The 27,359-nt window shown below is 33.3% G+C and overlaps 1 pseudogene; it reads left to right on the forward strand.

Moving 5' to 3' along the window:
* Positions 1-800: 800 nt before the first annotated feature.
* Positions 801-23,637, forward strand: LOC110662996 (probable beta-D-xylosidase 5; annotated as a pseudogene).
* The last annotated feature ends 3,722 nt before the right edge of the window (positions 23,638-27,359 follow it).

A 27,359-nucleotide genomic window follows, 5' to 3' on the forward strand; every position in this document is an offset into this window, starting at 1 on the left:
CATGAAAGTAGTGCTAACTTAAACAATATGCATATAATGTAGGCTAATTTTGATGCTATTATTTTGCTTTTATAATTATTTTTAACATTTTTCTCTAAACTTAACTCCTAATAAAAAAGTTAAATAATATCAGTGAATTTTTACTTAATAATTTTATAATTATCTCTAAAATTATAAGTTTTTGAATTCCAATCACAATTCAATTAAATGAACTAATTTCTTTAGTAATAGACTTTTTTAGCTAAATTAACTAACTTTTCAAAATTAATAATCACACGAAAAATGTTTTGTAACACCACTTATGATAATATTAATAAAATATTTTTCAAAATTTACTTTCCATAATAATAATAATAATAATAATAAAAGGAATAATGGCTACCCACTGGCACCTAAAAGGCGGGAAAAAAATAAATGAAACTTTACATTAGTTTTTCCTTAAAAAGCAAATATCTTTGTGGGAGAAGAACCCATCCTAAGGGAGCAATGACCCAGTGATACTAAAAAGTACGCGTAGAGCCGCACCCGCGGATCAAGTTTCCCTGCACTGTACCAGACAAAGCAGACGCAAAGCAACCCATGAAATCCCGAAGCACCACCCCAAACCCAACACAGCCAAACTCAATATTCACTGCTCCATCATCGATGCATTTAAGGAAACCAGCTGGAGGCTTAGACCACTATAAATCAACTCTGCGATCAGCTCCCATACTGCCCTGATCAGAAACATTTTGAAGAGCACGTTCCCAATCCACTAACGCTTGTTTTGTGGCTAAAATCTCCAAACAATCAAGAAATCCATGAAACTTCTCTTAACATTTCTTCTTTCATTTCTCCTAATACTCCGAACTAAACCACAGAACAATTTTGCATATCACAAGATAAGTCCTGAAACAAGTCAATATCCCTTCTGTAATTTATCACTTTCCTATGCGGATCGAGCTAAGGATCTCATTTCACGTCTAACTCTTCAAGAGAAGGTGCAACAACTAGTAAATCATGCAGCTGGAATTCCTGCCTATGAATGGTGGTCGGAGGCACTTCATGGGTTGTCAACTCTTGGCTATGGAGTACATTTTAATACCACTATGCCTGGTGGTGCCACTAGCTTTCCAGCAGTGATTTTGTCTTCTCCTAGTTTCAATGAGACGCTGTGGTTGAAGATGGGGCAGGTGGTATCAACTGAGGCTCGAGCCATGCATAATGTGGGTTTAGTAGGGTTGACATTTTGGAGTCCGAATGTTAATGTATTCCGGGATCCCAGACGGGGTCGTGGCTAAGAGATGCCAGGCGAGGATCCATTGGTGGTGTCTAACATATGCAGTGAATTATGTTAGGGGCTTGCAAGAAGTTGGGTAAGAAGGGAAGTTTAACACAGGTGGTAAGCTTAAAGTCTCAAGTTGCAAGCATTACACTGCTTATGATCTGGACAAATGGAAAAATGTTGACCGATTTCACTTTGATGCTAAGGTATAAATTGAAAGCCATCTAAATACCTTAAAGACTCTATTTGATTTTTCTACTGAATGAGTCTTTTTTATAAATTTGTTAGATAAAATAGTGTTTTACTATCATTAGAAAAAGTTTATGATGTTATTTGGATTTTGGCAGGTGACGAAACAAGACCTGGAGGACACATATCAGCCTCCATTTAGGAGTTGTGTAGAAGAAGCACATGTCAGTAGCTGATGTGTTCATATAACAGGGTGAATGGGGTTCTACTTGTGCTAATGCAGACTTGCTCAAAGGAGCTATTAGAGATCAATGGAATCTTGATGGGTTAGCTCTACTTTTACTCCGTTTCATGTTTAATTATTTGGCATGATGGGAAGAAAATGGACATGGAAATGTCTCTGTTCTCTTTTCTTGTTTAAATGCCTCTGACACTTCACCTTTTTCCTGGCTAACTATGATTTTTCTAAAAATAAATTTGGACAGATATATTGTATCTGACTGTGATTCCATTGAGGTTTATTATAACAGAATCAACTATACAGCTACTCCTGAAGATGCAGTTGCCCTTGCTCTAAAAGCAGGTATTACAAAATACCCAAAAATAAAGAAGATAGAAAGATTTTAGTTTTTCATTTGTTACATGATCATTTTATATATATGCAGGCTTAAACATGAACTGTGGGGATTTTTAGGGAAGTATACTGAAACTGCAGTGAAATTGAATAAAGTAGAAGAATCTGTTGTAGACCAGGCCTTAATCTACAACTTCATAGTCCTGATGAGGCTTGGTTTCTTTGATGGGGATCCAAAATTGCTCCAATTTGGGAATCTTGGACCGTCTGATGTATGCAGCGGTGAACATCAAATGCTGGCACTTGATGCTGCAAGGCAAGGAATAGTGTTGTTAGACAACAATGGAGTTCTTCCTTTGTCTAAAAGCACCACCAAGAGCTTAGCTGTTATAGGACCAAATGGTAATGTTACTGAAACTATGATAGGCAACTATGCTGGTGTACCCTGCCAATACATCACCCCTTTGCAAGGGCTGCAAAAATATGTCCCAACAGCTGCCTATGAGGCTGGGTGTTCAGTTAGCTGCACTAATGAGACACATTTCAAGGCGGCAACTAAGGTTGGATCAACAGCTGATGTAGTAGTGGTGGTTTTAGGGCTTGATCAGTCAATTGAGAAAGAGGAATTGGATAGAGAGAACTTGATATTACCAGGTTATCAGGAGAAACTTGTATTGGATGTTGCTAATGCAACAAATGGAACAGTGATTCTTGTTGTTATGTCTGCTAGTCCAATTGATGTTTCCTTTGCCAGGAATAAGAGCAAGATTGGAGGGATTTTGTGGGTTGGCTATCCTGGGCAAGCTGGAGGAGATGCCATTGCCCAAGTCATATTAGAAGACTACAATCCAGGTAATAACACCTCTCTTGCAGTTTTGATGCCAAGTAATTCAACAATTTGATTCATACCGTAATTAGATTGAGATTAAAGCTTAGTTGAGTTTAGTTTTATTAATTGAGAGTAATTTGTTTTGGTTTTCAGCTGGAAGGTCTCCTTTTACTTGGTACCCTCAAGCGTATGTGGATCAAGTGCCAATGACAAACATGAATATGCGAGCTAATGCCAGTGGAGACTTTCCTGGAAGAACCTACAGGTTTTACACAGGGAAACTATTTACGAGTTTGGTCATAGACAAAGCTATTCTACCTTCTCCAAGTTTATAGTTTCTGCTCGATCTACTCTACCAGTCCAAACAAATTCAAAATTCGACCCACATGGCACTCTCTCAACTGATGCCTCCACAAAGAAATACCCTTATGCCAATAATCAAGCCATCGATGCTGCAACCCTGAACTGCACAAATTTGGTACTAGTTCTTGTAATTGGAGTGAGAAACAATGGGCCGAGGAGTGGAGGCCATGTGGTTCTAGTGTTTTGGAAGCCACCAAACACCACAGAGGTGAGTGGCGCACCAAATGTCGACTTGGTTGGTTTCAGCAGGGTGGAAGTTGAGAGAGGGGAACTCAGAATGTAACAATGACACTGGATATTTGCAAGAGACTTATGGCCTGTTTGGTTTAACTGTTGAATATAGCCGATAGCTGTTAGCTGATAGCTGTTACTGTTAGCTGATAGCTGATAACTGATAGCTGATGATAGCTGTTTTATGTTAAGTGTTTGGTAAAATTATATTTAGCTGTTGCTGTTGATATGTGAAATGACTAATAAGGGTATATATCATATAATTTATTTTATTATTTAAATAAATATAAAATTATAAATTTATTACATTATATTATTTATTTTATTATTAAATTAAATATATAATTATTAAATTAATATATTATATTATTTAAATAAATATATAATTATTAATCTTTTATATTATATCATTTATTTTATTATTGAAATAAGAAAATATTTGTTTTTTAAAATAATTAAATAATTTTAAAAATATAAATAAAATAATAAAATAATTATTATTGTTAATAGAAAAATTTATAATTAATTTTAAGTTTTTAGATATAAATAAATATTTTATATTTTATGTTATTAATAAAAAATATTTTATCAAAATTAAAATACATTAATTAAAATGTTAAAATTACAAATGAAAAAATAAAAATATTAATAATATTAATTTTCAAGTTAGATAAAAAAGATAATATGGTCAAAATAAAAAATAAAACCAAATCAGCTATCAGCTGACGAGAAACAGCTCTAAAAATAGAGCTGATATAAGCTGATGGGTATCATATCAGTTGCCCATCAGCTATCAGCTCTATTTTTTTAAGCTTGCCAAACGCTATAATTTACTTATTTGGGTGTCTATCAGCTATCAGCTGCACTCAACAGTTAAACCAAACACCCCCTTAGTCTGGTGGATATTGAAGGGAAAAGGAAACTGGTGACAGGGCGGCACACATTGATAATTGGGTCTTCCAGCGAAAGCCAAGTGAGACACCATCTTGATATTAGTCTGACTCAAAACGGAACTGAATGAAGCAGAATTTCTATGTAATGTAGCAGCAGCTAGCACTCCCTCAGATAGCTAGACAGTAAGGAACTGTGTGTAATTACTGTCTAGCTATCTGAAGGAGTGCTAGTGCAGTGAGAATTCTACATAAAGAGAGAAAAAAGCATAGTATTGGAAGTTCATTTTAATTATGTTATCATAGTTTAGACCGTTGCAAGGTATGAGAACCCATCTCAGCCGTGCTTGAAAAATTTACCTTGAGAAACGCAGATCAAAATGTTCTCAACTACTTGTCCTTCTTTTTCCAAGAACCATAGAACTAAATTAATATACACACATCAATTAGACAATTCTTCAAGTTGTTAAAAAAAAAAAAAAATCAAAATGCCCTTCATTTTGATCTACCTCATGGTACAACTCTTGTTAAAGCAAGGCACATAATTGGTCCAGCAAAAGGGTAAGCAGGAGGATTATCTTACACTTTGATAAATTTTATTGCAATAATCTCACATTAATTAATTGTAATTATTTTAATTATTTAATAGCTTAATTATATCGAATCAAAATTCAAATTGTATGGACTATGTCACAAATATAAATTTATGCTCATGATTATATTGAATCAAAACTAATTAATAGATATTGAATTTTTTTTAAAAGAGATAAAAATTGGAAAATAAACATTTTAATGTAATGCAATACGATACATGCACTCAAGTCTCAACCATTTGTTATAGATCTAAATATTACGCATCAGTTGCAGAAAGGCCTTGAAACGATAGGGTTATGACCAGTGGCCAAGCTACATGTAATAGAAGGGGGCAACTGCCTCCCTTACTCTTGGTCAAAATCACAAAGTACGAAAACTCAAATCCTATTACGTGTAGGATTTTGATTTTGAAGTTTAAACAAATAATACATATAAAAAATATGTTTTTTCTGAGAGATTGCCTCTTCATCTCAAATCCTATTTTCGCCACTGGTTATGACCTTAGCTTAGACTCCCTAGACTGATGATCAGCATATATCATGTGCCCCAATCTGTATCTGTCCAGAGATGATTGAGTATGATGCAAATCTTCCACCGTGCAATCACGTGCTCTAGCTCCTTCGCCATCACCTGCACCAGTAAGTTAATTACTGCAATTCCTATAATATATGTATTTTTTTTTCCCCATTTTAATTTTTCCAGATGGATGGTGAGCTAATGGCAAGAGACCTGCTGAACCTATCTAAAGGAAGAGGTTGTCAAGGAAAGTCAATGAAAGGTTCATTTCCTGCTAAATACCATTCAAAATGCAACCAATGCAACTCCTGCATGCCTGTATCTGTGGACATGTGCTAGTCCCAAGCCTGGAAATGTAACTGTGGAGAAGATAACATGCAATTTCTCTGCCTGAAATTAATTTCTTCAGGCCATTTCTTGACCTTTAATCTGCTTTGCTTTAGAGCATAGAATTAGCTATTATTCCTTGAGATAATAGATATATAGATCTGTTTGTTCAATTCTTGATCCTTTCAATGTGCTTTTTTTTTTCTTATCCTCACTGTAGTTCTTGTAAAAAAATAAGATTTTAGAATATATTTGGTAGAGCGTAATATAATATAATGTAATCAATTATATAATACAATCAATATTGTAATATAATTGTTTGGTTGCAAAATAAAAAATATAAGTAGTGAAATGTAATGATAATTTTTATTTTAATATTTAATTTATTTATAATGTTAATAAAAAGTGGTAATAGTTGTAATGATTAGTAGTTGAGAGGTAGTGGTGGTGGAGACGATGGTAATTAGATGGTGGTGGTAGTGGCAAGGTAACATAGTGGCGATGATGACAAAGTAGTAGCGGTGATAGTATCAGTGGTGGCCGAATAATGGTGGCTGTGTTAGTATTAATAATAAATAAAAAAACAATACAAGTAATTATGATTATATCTATTCTTGTATGTAATAACCATTACCTTACTTTAAGTATAATTAATTACGTTACATAATTATCATTTTATAATGTCAAATTTTTTTGTGTTATTAAATAACGTAACAAATATGGAATGAAATCACAAACACATTATAACTTTAATAATGCTATACTAAATATAGCCTTAGGTAATTGCTTTAGAAATGTCCTTTATATAAGGCTTTTCTAGTGGCTAAATGAATTAAAAAGAAATTAACTTCATGAGTGGTTGGTTTAATATTAAAAATAAAATTAATTTTGAAATGCTATTCCATGTTTCATATTTGTTATAATTTTTATAATGTTTTCAAATTTGAATTTTTTTAATTTTAATAAATTGAAAAACAATTAATGTTAAATTCTATTTGATTATCTGAAAAAATTTGAAAATATTGTAATATGATAGGTTCATTTTTCTTTTCATAATCAACAGTACCTTAACAATTTAAAATTAAAAAAAAAAATCATTAATTCATTAAACAAGCAACTTAATATACTTAATAATGAATGAGTGTATGGTTATGTAGGTGATCTCATGCATTCCTCTGGCCTTGGATGGAAACTACCAAAGAATCTAAAAGGCTAAAACTTAAAGTGATATTGGGCTAAGTTCTAAAGTGGGCCCTCTTTTATTGTCAATCCATGCTTGACTCTCATTACATAACGAAGTTGAATACTTTGGCCGCACAGTAGGCGGTCCGCTGAATAGATGAAGACCGTCCTTCCTCTTGCCAGATCTGTGAGTTCCCTCTCCACTTCAGGTGGGATTGTAGATAGTGTTTTGTTTTTGGGAGTGCAGCTGGCAGATACAAGAAGAGGGATGGTTTGTGGCTGCTTGTGTTCCAAGGGTTTTAGTTTGCTGTGTTTGTTAGTTGGAATCTTTTCATGCCGGTGAGTTTCCAAGAGATGTCTAGAGGGTTGTGATGCTGGACTGCGTGGGTCTGTTTCAGGATGCTGGCATTCTCTGTGAGGAATTTAGAGAATGATGGCATCTTATGGTCTCTACTGACGCCAATGGTGCTCGTCGAACCAAGATGAAGAGCTCTACTTCCTTCTCCATCTTTAGTACCGAAGTAGTTTTTTCTGATGATAGTTGTTTCCATGGCGGTGCTTCTCTTGTTCTTTGGGTTTCTAGCTTGTTGTCGGATGCCCTTGGGTTACTGTCTTCTGGGGGACCTCCCTTTCAGGGATATTAGCTGTATAGGATTCCCTTGCAGTGCTTCAATTAATTCCTTGCTCTCGTACCAGTATTTGCCAGCTCGAGATGGCATTGTTGCGCTTCTCACCGAGTTCTTCTATGATGGGTTCCAATGTGGCATGTCAAGATCCATTTCAGTAGTGTTTTCTATTGTCTTGGGTTGGTTTTTTAAGGCAGATATTGAATCTTTAGCCAGTTTTCCTTGTTTGTTTGGTGGCCATGGGCCTGCTTTGTATTTAGAACTTGTGGCCTGTTTTTAATTAATGATTTCAACTATATCTTTTGAAATATATATATATATATATATATATATATATATATATATATATATATATATATATATATATATATATAACAGAGTTATATGAATAATTTTTTTAAGATAATGCAATTGTTTAACCTAATTAATTAACTGGTTAAAAAAACTTAATTAATTAAATGCTTGTCAATTTTGGTTAAAAGTTTAATAATTTTATAAAATAATTAAATTCTATCTATTTAAAATATAATATATAAATTTAACAATATTATTATAAAAAATATTTTATATTTAATTAATTATACATAGACAGGCTCAAAGAATCAATTTTTAATATATAAAATTCAAATTTGACTGAGTATTTTTTTTTTAATTCGAATCTATTTCAAATAACACGCAAAGGAGTTAATCAAGTTAAAGTACTAAAAAATATTCATTCTCATCTCTAATGCCTATTCACTAGCAGCTAAAAGGGAAAAATAAATCAAATTTTAAATTAAGTATTTTCCTAAAAAGTAAAAGGGTATTTACAATTTAGTTCTTACATATTACCATTATTTACAAATCAATCTTTATATTTTTTTTAAAAACTCATTAAAACATCCTTAAGTTTTGCCACTATTAACTGAATGGTCCTTCCATCCATTTTCAACAAGATTTACCGTTAAAAAATTAATCAAAAGAGAGAAAATTCTAAAACCCAAGATTACCCTTCTTCAATTCACTTTCACATACCATATGCCAAAACCTAATTTCATTCTCAGCCCCTCACCCAGTTTAAGCTGCTCTCTCATCCAGCACCCCACAACCACAGGAGACTTACTCGAGACACCCAGGTCCTTCCTCAATCTTCCTCACCTAAAGAAAATCAAGTTCAAAGGAAGCTGCCTAAACCCAACCCTTGAAGCACGAATCTGGCATTGCTTGTATGTCTCTAGCCTCTCAATTCTCTCATAACCTTTACATAAAATAACATTCATTGCTTCCAACCCAAAAATATCTCTTCAACCAACATTCTCTTTATCCATCATTTTCTTATTAATGCCAAAATCATTATCATTGAATTCACACAAGAATTGATAGTCACTTTCCTTACCCAACTCGGTCCCATTGGGATGAATAAACTTGAGCTCCTCTCCAAACTCAAAAACAGAGGTTGTACCTTCCATTTCATCTTCCTTATGATCGAGACCCGCTGATATGGGTCTTAATGTTAATCCAGAGAAGGTGAGATGAGGTCCAAAACCATTGAGAGTCTACTACAGAAAGAATTTTAAGAAGAAGGAAGATTCTAGAATAGGACAGCTAGAAGGGATTAATTTGAAGGTTATTCAGTTAGAGGGAATCTCGGATAGCACTCCTCACACTTCCTAAAGCAGCAGTACATATATAAATAAGAGTTTCTAAGTTGATATGGGCATTCTGGTTTCTTTTATCTCATTTGATTCAGCATTGCTGGGGCAAGCTTGAGCTAGTTCGGGAGAGGTCTCCTGGTTTTTCTTTTCTATTTGTTTCTTCTGTGTCCAAAAGAGAGGAGATGAGAGTATTACTGTATTGAGAGATTTATTGTAATCTTGAGATAATTTCAGTAATACAATATTAATTTCTACTCCCATTGCTATCACATTTGCTTTGCTTCGTTCCTAACTCTATCAATTTGGTCCGACCTGTCGGATCTGTGAATCCCATGACTAAAACACGAATGGAAGAGCATGTCGATCAGGTAAAGAGGAACTTGATGTCCAATCTAGAACAGTTTATGGCAGCAATGCGTCTAGAATAGGAGCAACGCATGACCTCTTTTCAGCAAGAGCAAGAGCAACGTTTTAACAAATTAGAAAGTATGATTGCCTCCTTAGCTCGAGGGAAATCAACATTCCTGGAGGGGGACTCTTCCTCCCAAGCAACTCCAGGGAGCACGTTTCAAACCATTCCACCAACTGCTAATGCACTTGTGGTTGAGGAATTCCCTATGGCTATTAAAAAAATTGAGTTGCCAAATTTTGACGGAGTGTACCCTGTGGGATGGTTAGCAAGAGCAGAACAATATTTTTCAATTAACAAAACTACTGATGAGATGAAAGTTCAACTAGCTCTGATCTGTATGGAAGGACCTGCTCTTCATTGGATGCGTTGGTTATGCCAGCACACTCCTAATATTTCATGGTCTCAACTAACCTTGGAATTATTGTAGAGATATGGAGGGGATATGAGAGCCAATCCTTATGAACGGTTAGCCACTATTTATCAAGAAAAGTTTGTTGATGAATACATTGATGTTTTTGTTGCTCTTGCATCTCAGGTGGAAGGATTGACGGACCAACAGTATTTGGGTTTCTTTTTAAGTGGTTTGCGGGAGGAAATTCGTACGCGTATTCGTTCTCAAGACTCTATTGATCTTTTTCACACAATGAATTTAGCTCGCAAAATTGAATTGGATATTCAATTCCTTACTTCAAAGCTATCGCTGAAACATGGTGGAGACTCTAGCTAGAGATGGGGTTCAGTTATTGGGCCTGGACCAAGGAATGATATGGGTCGTTATGTAAAGGGCACTTCCACTTGGTCCAAACCCATGCTTCCTTCCCCTTCAACAAAACTTCTGGAATATCCAAATAATAAGCCACTAGATAAAGCTTTTCCAGGACCACCTAAACTCCTACAAAATACATCTTCCCCACCAGCAGCTTGCCCTCATCAACCATCGTTTCATAGAAACAGAGGCACCCGGTAATATACACATTAGGAGTTCCTAGATTTGAGAGCTAAAGGTCTTTGTTATAAATGTAAACAGCCATTTCATCCCATGCATGAGTGCCCTAACAAAACCCTGAGAGCTTTAATTGTTGGACATGATGAGCAAATTCCTATAGAGTTGGAACAAGAATTGGGATTAGTGGAATCTGAAACTCCAAATGTGATGATAACTGATGAAGCCCACTTCAATCGCATGGAATTACCCTTTTATTTAGTAGGAGGCATCTCTTCTCCTAAAACATTGAAATTACAAGGCTGGATTCAAGGAAGGGCGTTGACTGTGATGATAGATAGTGGCGCTAGTCACAATTTTATCTCTGGTACAATTGCTTCTCAATTGAATTTAACTATTGCTGATACTCCTATTTTTGGTGTTTGTTTGGGTGATGGTCACAGGGTCTAGTCAATGGGAGTCTGACATGATGTTAAAATTAACTTGGGAAACTTGGAAATATATGTTGATTGCTACTTGTTTCCTCTCGGTGGTGTTGATTTAATATTTGGAGTTGCTTGGTTAGCAAAGTTAGGTGAGGTTTGAAATTACTGGGCAACTATGCAGATGAAAATTTTTCAAAAAGGACAACAAATTCTTCTGTCGGGTAATCCTTCGTATACCAGGATGGAAATCTCTATCTTTCAATTGTCGAAATTAATAGATGTGGAATTCTCTATGTTGCTATTGGAATTATCAAGTCTTGAGCATTCTTATAACTTTGATGCTGAGATAACTCTATCACAGCAATATGAGTTATCTACCTTGCTGCAGGAATTTCAATCTATCTTTGGTGATTTAGCTGCTCTGCCTCCCCGAAGAATCACCGATCATGTTATTCCTTTGGTACAGGGTACTTCAGCAATTAATGTTAAACCCTATCGCTACGAAAATTATCAAAAAGATGAAATAGAGAAATTGGTGGCCGAAATGTTAGCCACTGGAATTATACGGCCAAGCTCAAGTCCGTTTTTAAGTCCGATTCTGCTAGTTAAAAAAAAAAGATGGTAGCTGGAGGTTTTCCGTGGACTACAGAGCTCTTAATAAAGCCACAATTCCAGATAAATACCCGATCCCGATCATCAATGAGATGTTAGATGAATTGAATGGGGCAACATATTTTTCAAAACTTGATCTTAAATCTGGGTATCATCAAATTAGAGTGGCTGACAAAGATATACCTAAAACAGCATTTTGAACTCATTCAGGCCATTATGAGTTTCTTGTCATGCCTTTTGGTTTGACGAATGCACCGGCGACATTCCAATCTACCATGAATGATTTATTTAGGCCGTATCTTCGACGATTTGTATTGGTATTTTTTGATGATATACTAGTTTATAGCCGCTCTTGGGAAGATCATATGAATCATCTACGGGTGGTGTTACAATTGTTGCTGCAAAATCACTTTCGGGTTAATAAAAAAAAAAAAGAGCTCCTTTGGAAAGAAGATGGTGGAGTATCTTAGACATATTGTATCTGCTCAAGGAGTAGCCATGGATCCCTCTAAGGTTGCAAGTGTCCTTAATTGGCCTCAACCTAAGTCCTTGAAAGCTATTCGGGGCTTCCTTGGATTAACTGGATATTACCGACGCTTCATTCAAAGGTATGGAATTATTGCTAGACCCTTGACCCAGTTACTGAAAAAGGAGCATCATGGTCAGTTGGATTGGAATCCAGGGGCACAACAAGCTTTTCTTAATTTAAAGTAGGCTTTAGCAACTTCTCTAGTCTTAGCAACTCCAGATTTTTCTAAGGAATTTATTGTGGAATGTGACGCTCCGGGTACTGATTTGGGGGCTGTTCTTATGCAAGAGTGTCATCCAATTGCTTATTTCAGCAAGGCCCTGTCATCTAGAACTGCGTCTAAGTCCACTTATGAGCGAGAAATGATGGCTCTTTTGTTAGCAGTACAACATTAGAGGCCTTATTTCTTGGGAAGGAAATTTTTTGTTTACACTGACCAAAGTAGTTTACGACATCTCTTAGAGCAGCATATCACAACCCTTGCCCAGCAAAAATGGGGAGCTAAGCTGCTGGGGTATGATTTTAAGATTATTTACAAGCCTGGATCTTCAAATGCAGCTGTAGATGCTTTATCCAGGAGGGAAAAAGAGCAAGAATTGCAGGTTATTAGTTTGCCTCAATGGATGGACTGGGATCAAATTGAGAGGGAGATTAACAATGACTCTCATCTTTAAAAAAATTGTTCATGACTTGCAAGCCAATTTATCCTCACATCCTCATTATTCGTTGGTCCAAAATATGCTATTTTACAAAGGCAAATTGGTTATTCCGCAAAATTCTCCTTGGATTTCTAAATTATTAACTGAATTTCATTCCTCTTCCTTAGGGGGACATTCGGGAGCATTTCGTACATATAAGAGGGTGGCTTCAAATCTCTACTAGCCTAGAATGCTGAAATCTGTCAAGAATTTTGTAGCTGAATGTTTGACATGCCAAAAACATAAGTACGAAGCTTCATCTCCTGCGGGACTTCTTCAACCACTCCCAATTCCAACTAGAGTATGGGAGGATATTTCCTTAGATTTTATTATGGGGCTCCCTCACTCAAATGGATTTGATGCTATTCTGTTGGTTGTTGATCGTCTGTCTAAATATGCACATTTTTTATGCCTTCGCCATCCTTATACTGCTAAAGGTGTTGCTGATTTATTTGCCAAGGAAATAGTCCGACTCCATGGGATGCCACAGTCTATTGTTAGTGATCGTGATCCAATTTTTCTAAGTCATTTATGGTCTGAAGTGTTCCATTTGCAAGGCACACAATTGCGGATGAGCACTGCTTATCATCCGAAAACCAATGGTCAGACTGAGGTTTTAAATAGGGGACTTGAGAGTTATCTTCGTTGCTTTACTTCTGAGCAACCTAAACATTGGAATAAGTGGATTGCATGGGCCGAATATTGGTATAACACAAGCTTTCACACCGCTGCAAGAATGACTCCTTTCCAGGCTGTTTATGGAAGAGAACTATTGGAAAGGCAGCTATTAGCTGCCACTTATTTTGCATTTATTTAGGAATTTTTGTGTGCATATCTGTTCTTATCTTTTGTTGTATGATTCTGATACAATTTTGGTAGTTTAGCTTGATTAGGAACCTATTTATTAGCTGTAATTTTTTATATACATCTTTGATTTCTAGGGCAATAAATATCAGAATTTTTATTCTAAAATTTCTTAGTTCTTTTACATGGTATCAGAGCCATGGCTGATGAAAAAAAAATGAGAGTTCTGGATCAGGGAAGAAAACTTCTAGTTCTTACACACTGAATTCGAATGACAACCCAGGTAACTTGATTACCCAAGTTCAGTTGAAAGGCGAGAATTACGAAGAATGGGCGCAAGCTATGCGGACTGCATTGCAGGCCAAAAAGAAATATAGTTTTATTGATCGATCTGTCAAGCAACCAGCAGATGACTCACTGGAACTCGAAGATTGGCGGACGGTTAACTCTATGCTGGTTTCTTCGGTGTTTAACACCATTGAACCGATGCTTCGCTCGATCATCTCGAGCATGGAGAACATAAAGGATCTGTGAGAGGATATTAAACAGAGGTTCTCGATTGGGAATGGTCCACGAATGCAGCAACTGAGATCGGATCTGGCAAATTATAGGCAGGAAGGTCAATCGATTGTGTCCTATTTCGGAAGACTCAAAACGTTATGGGATGAAATAAACAACTATGATCAGATACCAGTGTGTATCTGTGCAGGCTACAGATGCACTCTTACCATTGAATTGGAAAGAAAGCATGAAGAAGAGAGAGTTCATCAATTTTTGATGGGCTTGGTTGAAGAAGGATACGAAACAATGCGCTCTAATATTTTGAGCACTGAACCCTTGCCCAATTTGAATCATGCCTATGCTATGGTTGTTTAGCAAGAGCGGGTGCGAACTATGACACAAACCAAGGAAGAAAGAGGTAATCCTATGAGTTTTGCAATTCGAGCAAGTAGTCAAAATTTAGGGGGGGATAAAGACAAATTCTCAATTTGTTCTGATTGCAACCGAGAGGGACATGATGCTGAAAGTTATTTCTAGCTGATAGGTTATCTAGAATGGTGGGTTAATAAACCACGTGGAACTTCTGCTGGACGAGGAGGTGGTCAAAAGCGTGGCAATGGAGCAGGAGGGGGGGGGGGATAAAGACAAATCCTCAATTTTTTTCTAATTGCAACCAAGAGGGACATGATGCTGAAAGTTGTTTCTAGCTGATAGGTTATCCAGAATGGTGGGATAATAGACCACGTGAAACTTCTGCTGGACGAGGAGGTGGTCAAAAGCGTGGCAATGGAGCAGGACATAGCAAGGGAGGAGTTGCTCGTGCCAATGCCACACGAGCAACTAGTGTTGATGGTGGGCATGGAATTGTGACAGATTCAGATCGAAAGGGTCTTAGTGGATTAAATGAAGAGTAGTGGGCTGCTTTGCTAGGCATGTTGAATTCTTGTCAGAATGGTGGCAATGAGAGGCTGACAGGTACGCAGAGGATATTTCCTTGGATTATTGACACAGGAGCTTCCCATCATATGACAGGAACGTTGGCATTTTTTAGTGAATTGTGTGACATTATGCCATGCTCAGTCGGGTTACCTAATAGAGAAAAGACCTTAGCGGTGAAAGAAGAAACTGTGTTGCTTGGAGGAGACTTAAAATTGCAACGAGTCCTTTATGTGCCAAATTTGAATTGCAATCTGATCTCTGTATCACAACTACTTAATGATTCAAATTTAGTTATTCAACTCACTAACAAAATTTGTGCTACACAGGACCTAAATTCGAGGAACCTGATTGGAGCGGGTGAGCAACGCGAGGGGCTGTACTTTCTCAAGGGAGTGACATCGGTACATGCTTGCAAGGTAGCTGATGTGGGGTCTTTTAAGCTTTGGCATAAGAGAATGGGTCATCCTTCTTATAAGGTGGTAGAGTTAATTCCAGAAGCTGGTAGCATAGTTAGGAAAACTAATAAAACTTGTGAAGTTTGTTTTAGAGCAAAGCAAACAAGAGATATTTTCTTTTCTAGTGACAATAAAGCTGATGGTTGTTTTGAATTGATAAATTGTGATTTGTGGGAACCTTATAGAGTCCCAACTTCTTGTGGAGCAATTTACTTCTTAACAATTATTGATGATTACTCTCATACTATTTGGATATATTTGCTGAATGAAAAACAAGAAGTAGCTTGTGTTCTTAAGAAATTTGTTGTGATGGTTAAACGCAAATTTGAAAAAAATGTGAAAATTGTCAGAAGTGATAACGGAAGTGAATTTATGTGCTTGAAAGAATATTTTGATGAACAAAGGATGTTGCATCAGACTTCCTATGTAGGAACACCTCAACAAAATGGCCGAGTGGAAAGAAAACATCGCCATATTCTTAATCTGGTAAGAGCCTTGCGTTTCCAAGCAAATTTACCCATAGAATTTTGGGGAGAATGTGTACTTGTAGCTGGATATTTGATTAATAGGACTCCATCTATGTTATTAAATGTTAAAACCCCATATGAGATGCTCTTTGGGAAAGTACCTTCTTACAAACACGTTTGGGTTTTCGGTTGTTTGTGCTATGCACATAATTTGAATCGGGATAAAGATAAATTTGGTAGTAGAAGTCGTGGGTGTGTTTTTGTTGGGTATCCATTTGAAAAGAAGGGATGGAGATTATATAATTTGGAAACTAAAGAATACTTTGTATCAAGAGACGTGGTATTCACTGAAACAGAATTTCCATATGCAAATGAGAAAACAGTGGGTGATGAGCTCATTAAAAATGGAGTTGAGGAGTTGGGTGATGAAGTTGATGGTTTAGAGAACAACTTGGGAAAGGAGCATGATGAAAGTGTGGGTAAAGAAGTGAGGTGAATCCTGAAACGGAAGAATTGATCCATGAAAACAGTGAGGGAGTGGATAGAGGTGAAGTTGTTGAAGAGCAACTAGGTAGGGGACAAAGGGCCAAGCAACCTAGTGTTCGTTTGAAGGATTATGTAACAAACGCCATCAAAACAAGCCCCTCGGTATGCTCACCTTCCCAATCTGATTCCTCAGGTGCGCTTTACTCTATAGCACATTATGTGGGTTATGATAAATTCTCTGCACAACACCAATGTTTTTTGGCAGCCATTACTACAGGACATGAACCAAGCTCTTATGCAGAAGTAGTTAAGGATGAACGGTGGAGAGCGGCTATGAGAAAAAAAATACAGGCTTTGGAGGATAATGGTACATGGATAGTTGAAAATCTGCCATTTAGGAAGAAAGCAATAGGAAGCAAGTGGGTATATAAAATTAAATACAATTCTGATGGAAGTGTTAAACAATACAAGGCGCGGTTAGTGATATTGGGAAATAATCAAGTTGAAGGCAAAGATTATCAGGAGACTTTTGCTCCTACAGCAAAAATGGTTACTGTGCGCACCTTTCTTGCCATTGCGGCTGCAAAGAATTGGGAACTCCATCAGATGGATGTCCAAAATGCTTTCTTACACGGTGATTTGCAGGAAGAGATTTACATGAAGATGCCGCCTGGATTTGCTTCTCAATCACCAGGGAATGTTTGTAAACTCCGGAAATCTCTATATGGTTTGCGGTAAGCACCTAGATGTTGGTTTGCAAAATTAGCTGCATCTCTGAAAGCTTATGGATTTCAGCAATCATATTCAGATTACTCTTTGTTCACTTTTCGAGCAGGGACTATTCAATTGAATGTGCTTATTTATGTGGATGACCTTATTATCTCCAGCAATGATGTTTCCGCTGTACAAAAATTCAAGAACTATTTGAGTCGTTGCTTTCATATGAAAGACTTGGGGAAGCTAAATTTTTTCTTAGGGATTGAAATAGCCAGAAACTCGAATGGTATTTTCTTGTGTCAACGTAAGTATGCATTGGATGTAATTTCAAAAGTTGGATTACTGGGTTGCAAGTCGGCTAAAACTCCTCTTGAACAAAATCACAAGCTGGCCCTTATCGAGTGTGATGATGTGGATGACCCTGCTCAGTATAGGCGTCTGGTGGGACAGCTTATTTATCTAATAATTAGTCGGCCCGAGCTGTCTTATTGTGTGCATATTCTTGCTCAGTTCATGCAACAACCGAAGAAAGCTCATTGGGAGGCAGCTGTTAGAGTTGTGCATTATTTAAAAGGAAATCCAGGTCAGGGTATGCTACTGCATGCCAATTGTGATATCAAATTGTCTGCTTACTGTGATTCTGATTGGGCTAGCTGTCCTTTGACGAGACGGTTTTTGACCGATTATTTTGTTCTTTTGGGTGAATCCCCTATCTCGTGGATGACTAAAAAGCAATAGACAGTGTCTCTCTCATCCGCTGAGCTGAATATCGGTCTATGAGTACTACAACTTGTGAACTTAAATGGTTGAAAGGATTATTGAATTCTTTTAGTGTGGCGCATATTGAACCTATGAATTTGTATTATGATAGTCAGGCAGCTCTGCATATAGCTGCTAATCCTGTCTATCATGAACGTACTAAGCATATTGAAGTGGACTGTCATTTTATCTGTGATGAGATATTGAATGGTAACATTCGAACAGATTATGTATGTAGTTCAAAGCAACCTGCGGATATCTTCACAAAGCTGCCACTTATTTTGCATTTATTTAGGGCATTTGTTTAGGAATTTTTGTGTGCATATCTATTCTTACCTTTTGTTGTATGATTCTGATACAATTTTGGTAGTTTAGCTTGATTAAGAACCTATTTGTTAGCTGTAATTTTTTATATATATCTTTGATTTCTGAGGCAATAAAGATCAGAATTCTTATTCCAAATTTTCTTAATTCTTTTACAAGAACCACCTACTCTTCACCAGTTCTTACCAGGTGAAACTAAAGCTGAGGTTGTGGCATAAGAATTGGCTACAAGAGATGAACTTTTGAGACAACTTGCTTTTAATTTATCTAGAGCACAACAGAGGATGGTTAAAGCTGCAACCAAACACCGACGGGAGGTCCATTTTAATGTCGGAGATTCAGTTTTTCTGAAACTTAGGCCTCATCGTCAAAGCACTCTCAAATAGGCTGTTCATTCTAAACTGACTGCTTGTTACTTTGGGCCCTTTACAATTAGCAAGAAAGTGGGAAGTGTTGCTTACAAACTGCAATTACCTGAACATGTAAGAATCCACCTAGTATTTCATGTTTCTCAACTTAAAAGGGTCATTGGCCAGCATCAAGTGGCTCCAGCATTACCTAAGGAATTGGAAGTGGATGAAGAGTTAATTGAACCTGAAGATGTTTTGCAGCATAGAATTTCTACTATCAATGGTAATTCAATTTCTCAATTGTTAATCAAATGGAAGGGTAAAGCAATTGAAGAAGCAACATGGATGGCTTATTTTGATGTTGTCGACCAGTTTCCTTCCTTCAGCCTTGAGGACAAGGCTATTCTTTAAGGGGTGAACAATGATATGGGTCTTAATGTTAATCCAAAAAAGGTGAGGTGAGGTCCAAAACCATTGAGAATCTACTACAGAAAGAATTTTAAGAAGGAAGATTTTGGAATAGGACAGCTGGAAGGGATTAATTTGAAGGTTATTCAGTTAGAGAGAATCTCATATGGCACTCCTCACACTTCCTAAAGCAGCAGTACAGATATAAATAAGAGCTTCTGAGTTGATATGGGCATTCTGGTTGTTCTTTTTTTTTTTTTTTTTTATCTCATTTGATTCAGCATTGCTGGGGCTAGCTTGAGCTAGTTCGGGAGAGGTCTCCTGGTTTTTCTTTCTATTTGTTTCTTCTGTGTCCAAAAGAGAGGAGATGAGAGTATTACTGTATTGAGAGATTTATTGTAATCTTGAGGTAATTTCAGTAATACAATATTACTTTCTTCTCCCATTGCTATCACATTTGCTTTGCTTCGTTCCTAACTCTATCACCCGCAACCAAGCTTCCAAGATGGTTAGAAAAGACACAACAAGCTTTGTAGGAAGTTTGAGCTTGCCTTTGATCATGGTGAGCTAGGTGGGGCTGAGTCAATGGAGTTAAATCGAGTGAGCTAGGGTTGTGCGTATGTGTGGTTGTTACATAGGAGTGCTTCACTAGAAATGATAAGAGAGAAGATAATTTGTGGGTTTGTGGGTATGTGTGGATATACAATGTCTGGATTGTTTGATTATGCTAAGGAGATTGTTTAGCAAATGAGCATGTGAAATGCTATCTCTATGAATGCGTTGGTAGTCATATGGGAAAGTAAGAGATGGGGAGAAGCTGTTGCATTCATGGATGCAAGAAAAGGCAAGAAGGTTCACAGATATGGGGAAAGAGATTTTAGGAATTTTGACAATTTGGGAAACAGTTTTTTTTTTTTTAATTTTTTTAAGGACATATTGATCTTTTCCATTACTTCAATGGCAAAATGAATAGATAATGGATGGGAGGACCATTTAGTTAACAATAGTGAAATGACGTTTTATTGAGTTTTCAAAATGTAGAGACTAATTTTTTAGTAATGATAATATCTAGAGATTGAATTGTAAATAAGCAAATATTTTCATGGACAACTGTTGTATATATAATTACTATATTATGATAATTAATTATGGTGGGTTATATATGAATCCTATCATAATTAGTGATCAAAGTATATCTACGGTATATACAATGATTGCACTCCCAGCCAAGCGAGTGATCAAATATCTCATAAAGCAACCTTCTACAAATAAAAAGGATAAGGGTAAGTATGCATGGAGGTAGAGCCGCACTAAGAATGGCAATAGGGCAAGTCAGGGGTAGGGATCATTACATCATTCCTGCCCCATAGAAGTTCAAGACGAGGCGGGTTCTCCTACGAGAGTTTTCTTTTTATTTTTTATTTTTTATTTTAATTTATTAGTATATAATATAAATTTATTTATTAAAAATAAAATATAATTAGAAATACAAGTTTTAGGCATTACAAGCACAATTACCCACAGCTTGCTACAAATTGGTACAATATTTTCCTACCCAATATTTTTTAATAATTAAATACACAAACACATCTTATAAATATTGATGTCATATAATGATATTGACAAAATTAGTAAAATGTATGCTTTATTAAGGTTTATTTATTATGCAGATTTTAACAATTCAGACATATTGTCATTTTCTATATACAAACAAAATGACCTATATAAGTATATGCATAAATATATATTAATTTAGTAATGTTATGCTGCCTAACTTGTGCAAAATAAGGTGACATATATATATTATATATAATTAGGCAACCATTATATTTGTTAGTAAAAGAAAGCTAATATTTCTTTTCTAATCTCGTAGAACAAGGTTGTTGAGATCGCTTTCAAGCAAGTTTGAGCTTCTTCTCCTCTAGTTGTGTGCTACTAAAAAAATATAATGAATAAAATTAATAGACAATTGAGAATAAATATGATATTAAGTGTGTTATAATCTTATATCATATACAATATTAATGATAAAAGGCTACAATAAAATAAAGTAAGAAGATAAAAGCACATCATATGCCATTGTAATAATTCTTGAAAGGTAATTTCAAATAAAATTGTAAATCAAAAGTGTAACTTCAACCAATAAAGATAAGAGGATAAGGGCTTAAATACCATTTAACAACTTGATAAGGTTTCACTTGATATAGGTGTTCTTGTAGGCATTTTAGGCACATAAAACTCTTCTATAATATCAACAAATTTTAGTTATCTGTATTATAATTTCAAGCATGTAATATTATTCAAGTTAGTTGAACTTGAATCCCATATTTTTTCTTATCTGCTACTATGTCCTTGAAATTTATAAATTTATTCTCACATATAAAACTACTATATTCTTAAGATTTTAAATCAATTTTAAAATCAAAACAATTATGCAATAGTAAAAGATCATTTCAATATTATTCCTCAATTTCTAAAGTTAATACAAATGTTTTTTCAATATAAAATGATATAATTTAAATGACGATAGTAAATAATCCTTCTATGTTTGAAGGATATAGAAAATAAATATACACCTACTAAGTTATTTTGTTGTATTTGCTTTGAAAGAGGTTTTTGATGGTACAGAAGAATGGGTTAGAAGAATACTGTAGAAAGATTGGCAGAAGAATTGACCCATAAATATATTATTTGAAACAGTGATGCTATTAAGTGTGGAAATCCATGCACTAATTCAATACACCAAGAAATGTGAACAGTTGAATGAATGTGTCCCACTCATTCTAACATGGGTCCCACTTATTTAACGGCTCATATTACTTGTGTACTGAGTTTTTCTACACATTTTTCATACAATAACATTTTCCATTAAAGAAAAATAAATAAAAAAAAGGTAATATGGATAGTGCCAAGTGGACGAAAATCAATTTATAAGTGGTAAAATGGTCTTCTTACCGTTCTTAAGAACAGTAAAAGCCTTGGTTGTTTTAGCATATTAGTATAATTTTAACAATAAATTTACATTTTTTTATTAAAATTATAATATTTAAATATATAATTATATAGAAATAAATTATTTTTTAACAAAAAATAATAATATATTATTGTGTAGGGAATGGATTCAAGTTAGGGAGAAGGTCTTCTCATCTTTGTCTTGCTCAAATTGAAATAAGAATAAAGTTAAAAAAAAATTAATCGAATTCAAGATGAATCGAATCGAGTTTTGAAAACTTTTACCATACCTAAGCCGCACTCACGGATTAAGCTAAGCCATTATTCAAATGCTAGAGAACACGCTATTATTAATTATTTAAGTCAATTTCCAATAAAAAACCATTAAGTATTTACCAATATTATATTTATAAAAATACTTTGCGAATCGACTTAATTATTTTTTAATTCAAGTTAATTTGTCAAAATCATAAGAAATTACAATTTTTTTTTTCTTTCTTTACCATAATTTCATGTAAACTTTCTCACAGTTGTGAACAATGTTTTTTTGCATTAAGTCGTAGTCAACCCAAGTGACAAAGGAGCTCACGTCATACTCATTTGTGCAAAATTTCTCAACTACAAGGTTTAGGATACTGAAATAGTTTTTAAAATTATAAAATGTTAAATTTAAATCAATTGAAATTAATTATATTAAAAATAAAATATTAAATTATTTTTTATATAATTAATTAATTTTAGAAACGACACATCATTTGATAAAAATTGATTAATTATTGAATTATTAATGTAATCACAATAAATATGTTATGTTTATAGTATTATTTAATTTAGTGCACGTGATGACTAGGTGATAGACATCAAGTGGTGGCCAGCTGCTTAACAGTAGCCAATAGCCATTAGGTGAAGATTTTTCTGACGAAAGAAAGTCTCATTTGACCATTGCAATTCCAAAGTTCATCCATTACCATGGGCCAAACCCCACTATAAAACCACCTTTGCTGCTCACAATTTGGCAGATACCATCCATCTAAACCTTCAAAGTTTCAGCAGCAACTAGAGCAGAAAAGAAGAAGAAGTCATGGAAGGCCTAATTCCTTATCTCCTCCATGCAATGAAGAAACAAAGGCCCCACAACAGCCACAGGTCTTTCTCTGCAGGCTCAAGCCGTAGCTACCATTTGTTTGTCGGCGGTGGGGACTCGTTCAATGGCTCTTCTCACCGGCGAACCAGGTCGGAGTTCCGGCCACCAAACATGGAGTTTTTGGAGCAAAGGTCTGGTCTGGAATATCTACAATATTCAAGCAACTTGAGAAAACGCTCGGTGAATTCACCTTCAACGGCTGCAGGTGGTCCAAAGCTTACTAGTTCTCATAATAATCCTCACTATGGGAAAAGTAATATTTTCTCATCTCAGGCAATAAAAGTCTCAAAATGAAAAGCTCTTTTTTTTTTTTTTTTCTTTTTTTTCTATTAATTGTATTTTATATTTTAAAATTTTAAATGTTGCAAGATGTGGGAAAAATTGTAATGAATCTTAAAGTTAATGAAAATTGTATATTTGATTGCTAAAATACTATATTTTCCATGGCAAAATGCTAATAATTAATATATATCATATTCTAATTTTTCTTTTATTTTTTTATATTGTATTTGATTGTTTAATAGACTGCGATATTCTTATATTTGATACGCATGCGAATATTATATTTGAAAAATATTAATTATTTCTCTTTTTTGTGTATGTCTCACATTTTCATGAAAAAAAATATTATTTTTTTTATATTAAAGTGGAAGACTTATAATTAGTGAGATTCAAAATGCAATGTCATAATAGTTTTAAAATTAATACATTAGCTAATGTTTTTAAATTGGATTTGCTCATTAAACTAGTAAAGACGAATGGTTAAGAATTTAAGGTTGAATCGAGCTTTATAATTAATATTTTTATATATTTTGTAAATAATTATTAAATTTAATTAAATTTTAATATATAAATATTTTTAACAAAAAAATGGTATTTTTAATTAAAATTTTAAATAATCAATATTAGTTATTTATAGTAGAGAGATACTTAAAATTAAAATTTTTATAATAATAAATTTATTTATACAAATGAAAAATAAATATTAATATATTAAAATTATAAAATAAATATAAAATTTTACTGTATAAAAACTAATAAAATAAAAAAAAATATTTAATAATTTAATTTAACATATTAATAAAATAAAGACTAACCATAAAGAAAAAGGCCAACCTTTTTGTCAATTGTTAATGTAGCCAACCTTTTTTCTAATTATTAATTTTAACCTAATTTTAAAGATTTGTATTTTTTATAACTCATGATCGCAATTAAAAATTAAAACTATTAACATGGTGTCTTATGTAGTAAAAATATTATTATTTTATTTATAACCATTGGCATGCCATAAACTTCAATAATGAAAAAAGTCAAACCCTTTCAATCCTTTTTACAATTGTGGCCCCATCTCAAAAAGCTTACATTAATTATAGCTTATTGATTCAATTAATTTTGACCTAAATTAATAAAAAAATTAAATTTTGTTATTTAATACAATAAAAATTAATTTTTTTTTCTCCCCCTTTTCTTTCTCCCTCTCTCTCCACCAACCTCTCTCTCTCCCTCCCTCCACCCACCTAGGGATGGGCAATAAATCAGTTTTTTGAGGGCATCCGATTCGACTAAACTTTAATAAGAAAGGTTTGGATAGTATATAATAGAGTTTGGGATCGGTTTAGATTTGAAGAATAATAATTATAATGGGTTCGGGTCAAGTTTAATTTTTACATGTTGAGTATCTATTACCGAAACTCATTTATATAAATGTTTAATTAAATATAATATATATATTTTTTTTAAATGTTTATAAACTTTTATATTTTATTTTACATAAAATAGACTTTAAATATTTTATGGAAATTATTAAATTTTTAAATATAAATTATTAATAAAATAATTTTTATGTAGATTATTACTTAAAATATATATTTTGAATTTAGGTATTTTTAAGGTAATAATAATCAGTTTTGAGATGACTTTGGATTTGAAGAATATTAATAGGGTTCGGGTTTAGAGAAGATAATTTTTATAGATATCCTACCTATTGTTATCCCTACACTCACTGTCACCAAATAATATATATGCAAATCCACATATATCGTATTATTAATTATATGTACCAAAATAATTATTATTGTTATTATTAAAATTTTACATAAATTTTTAATTTTTTAAAATAACTTTTTATCTATTTTCACAAATAATTTTTAAAAATTAAATTTTTAAAAAAATTGGGGGGAGAGAGGATATTTTATTTTTTATTATGCTAAGTAAAATAAAAATTAATTATTTATTATATTAAGTAATACAATATTATTTTAATTAAATTAGGTCAAAATTAATTAACTAGTGATAATTAAAACAAATCTGCAAAGTTGAAATTCAATTGAAAAATTATGAAAATGTTTGGCTTTAAAATTTTATGCGACACCAGCAGCTATAGATAAAAAATTTATACATAAAAATAAAATAACAAATTTATATATAAAAATAAAATATATAACAATTTATAAATATTATTATAAAAAATATATATTTTATATTTAATTAAATATTTATATAAAAGGATTCGGGTAATAGATACCTAATATGTAAAATTTGAACTTAATCTGAAATCATCATAAGTATTAAATTTCAAATTCAAATTTGAGATTATATACTATCCAAACCTTTTAGTAGAATTCAATCGGATCCATTATTCTTAAAAATTCAATCCATTACCATACTTAAGAAAAAGCTTTTTAGGCCTAATTCATGTAAAAGTGTATAGGCTTGCTATTGATTTTAGTGGCGTTCAATCTGCCTATATTTTAGCAGTGATAGCGGTTTCGATTTTAGTCGTTATATCCATTGTTGGTCAGTTGCTCTCCAATGATATTACAGTGATCTAGCAATTGGCCAACGGCTCAATTTTACCTCTGTATCAAGTTTTTTATTTTTTATTTTTTTTTTAATTTCTTGTAAGGATTTTTAGAAAGAGAAAAAAAACGAGAAAGATGATTTAGTTTTCCTTAAAAATAATTTAATTTTTCTTTTGATCAAGAAAATATTTTCTGTTAATTAATTTTTTTAATTATCTAAAACACCAGAAAATACAAAAAATATTTTACAGAAAAATATTTTCCGTAAAACAAATAAAGTATTTGATTCCTAAGAATTTTCAATTCTCATTAAAATTTCTTCAAAATTAAGCAGCATGGATAACCGGTTAAAATTAAACGCTTTAATAGAATCATGAATTGGCAAAAATATTTAAATGTTTTTATTCAATTGACCTTAAAATTATACTTTTAAAAGATACTATTTCAAATTTAATTTAGATGAGATATTTCAACAGAATTAGAATAATTTAAGTAATTAAAAAAAGAAAGTTATTTCACTCAAATAATTTACAATAAAAATTATAAAATCTAAACATATATAGCAATATATGAACATAATTATTACTCAATTACTTATATCATTCTAATTCGGATTTAGATAATTAATCAAGGTTATAGACTCCAAACATATATAGCAATATATTAATATATTTATCATTTAATATTGAAGATACTTAATTATGGACTAATAATAATTCATATGTTCAATATTTAAGGTAAAAATACTTTTTTTCCCTTTTTTTTAAATGCAAACATGATTTCTTGTTAAAATGTTGAAGAAGGAAATTTTAATACTCACTTGTTGAGTGAAAACATAAAAGAAAAACTAATAGAATATATTAGATTTGACAGTGATTACGAGTACTAAAAAAAAAAAAATAAAAAACTCATTTTTATTATAAATATAAATCTTAATAATATTTTTGCATTTAATGCATATCAAAATATGTATCCCAAAACTTATATAAATAGCCAAACTACCTCGCATTGTTGATCATATATACTTCTGTTAACAAAAAAAGCATAAAGAGAGGTTGGCTCGGCACTCAACAATGGCAAAAATCCTTCTTTTATTTGCATTATTCTTTTTCAGTCTTATTGCTCAAGGTGAGATTATTTTTTTTTAAATCCTTCTCTTTTTTTACAAAAAATATTAAAAAATTATTAAAGATTATATTATTTCTTTTATGTGATTCATGTATATATTATCTAATTTAATTATCATTCAATTTTGAAATTTGCAGAAAATTGCTAATGTAATGGAGTTTCGGATATTGCAATTAAACAATTACCAACTGGAGTGAGAGTCCAGAATAAGGCGCAATGAAATGTGACAATAACAAATAATTGTTTTTACATTCAAGAACACATTGTAGTAACCTGCAAAGGATTT

The sequence above is a fragment of the Hevea brasiliensis genome, chromosome 8 (assembly GCF_030052815.1).
Source record: "Hevea brasiliensis isolate MT/VB/25A 57/8 chromosome 8, ASM3005281v1, whole genome shotgun sequence".
NCBI classification, from domain to species: Eukaryota; Viridiplantae; Streptophyta; class Magnoliopsida; order Malpighiales; family Euphorbiaceae; genus Hevea; species Hevea brasiliensis.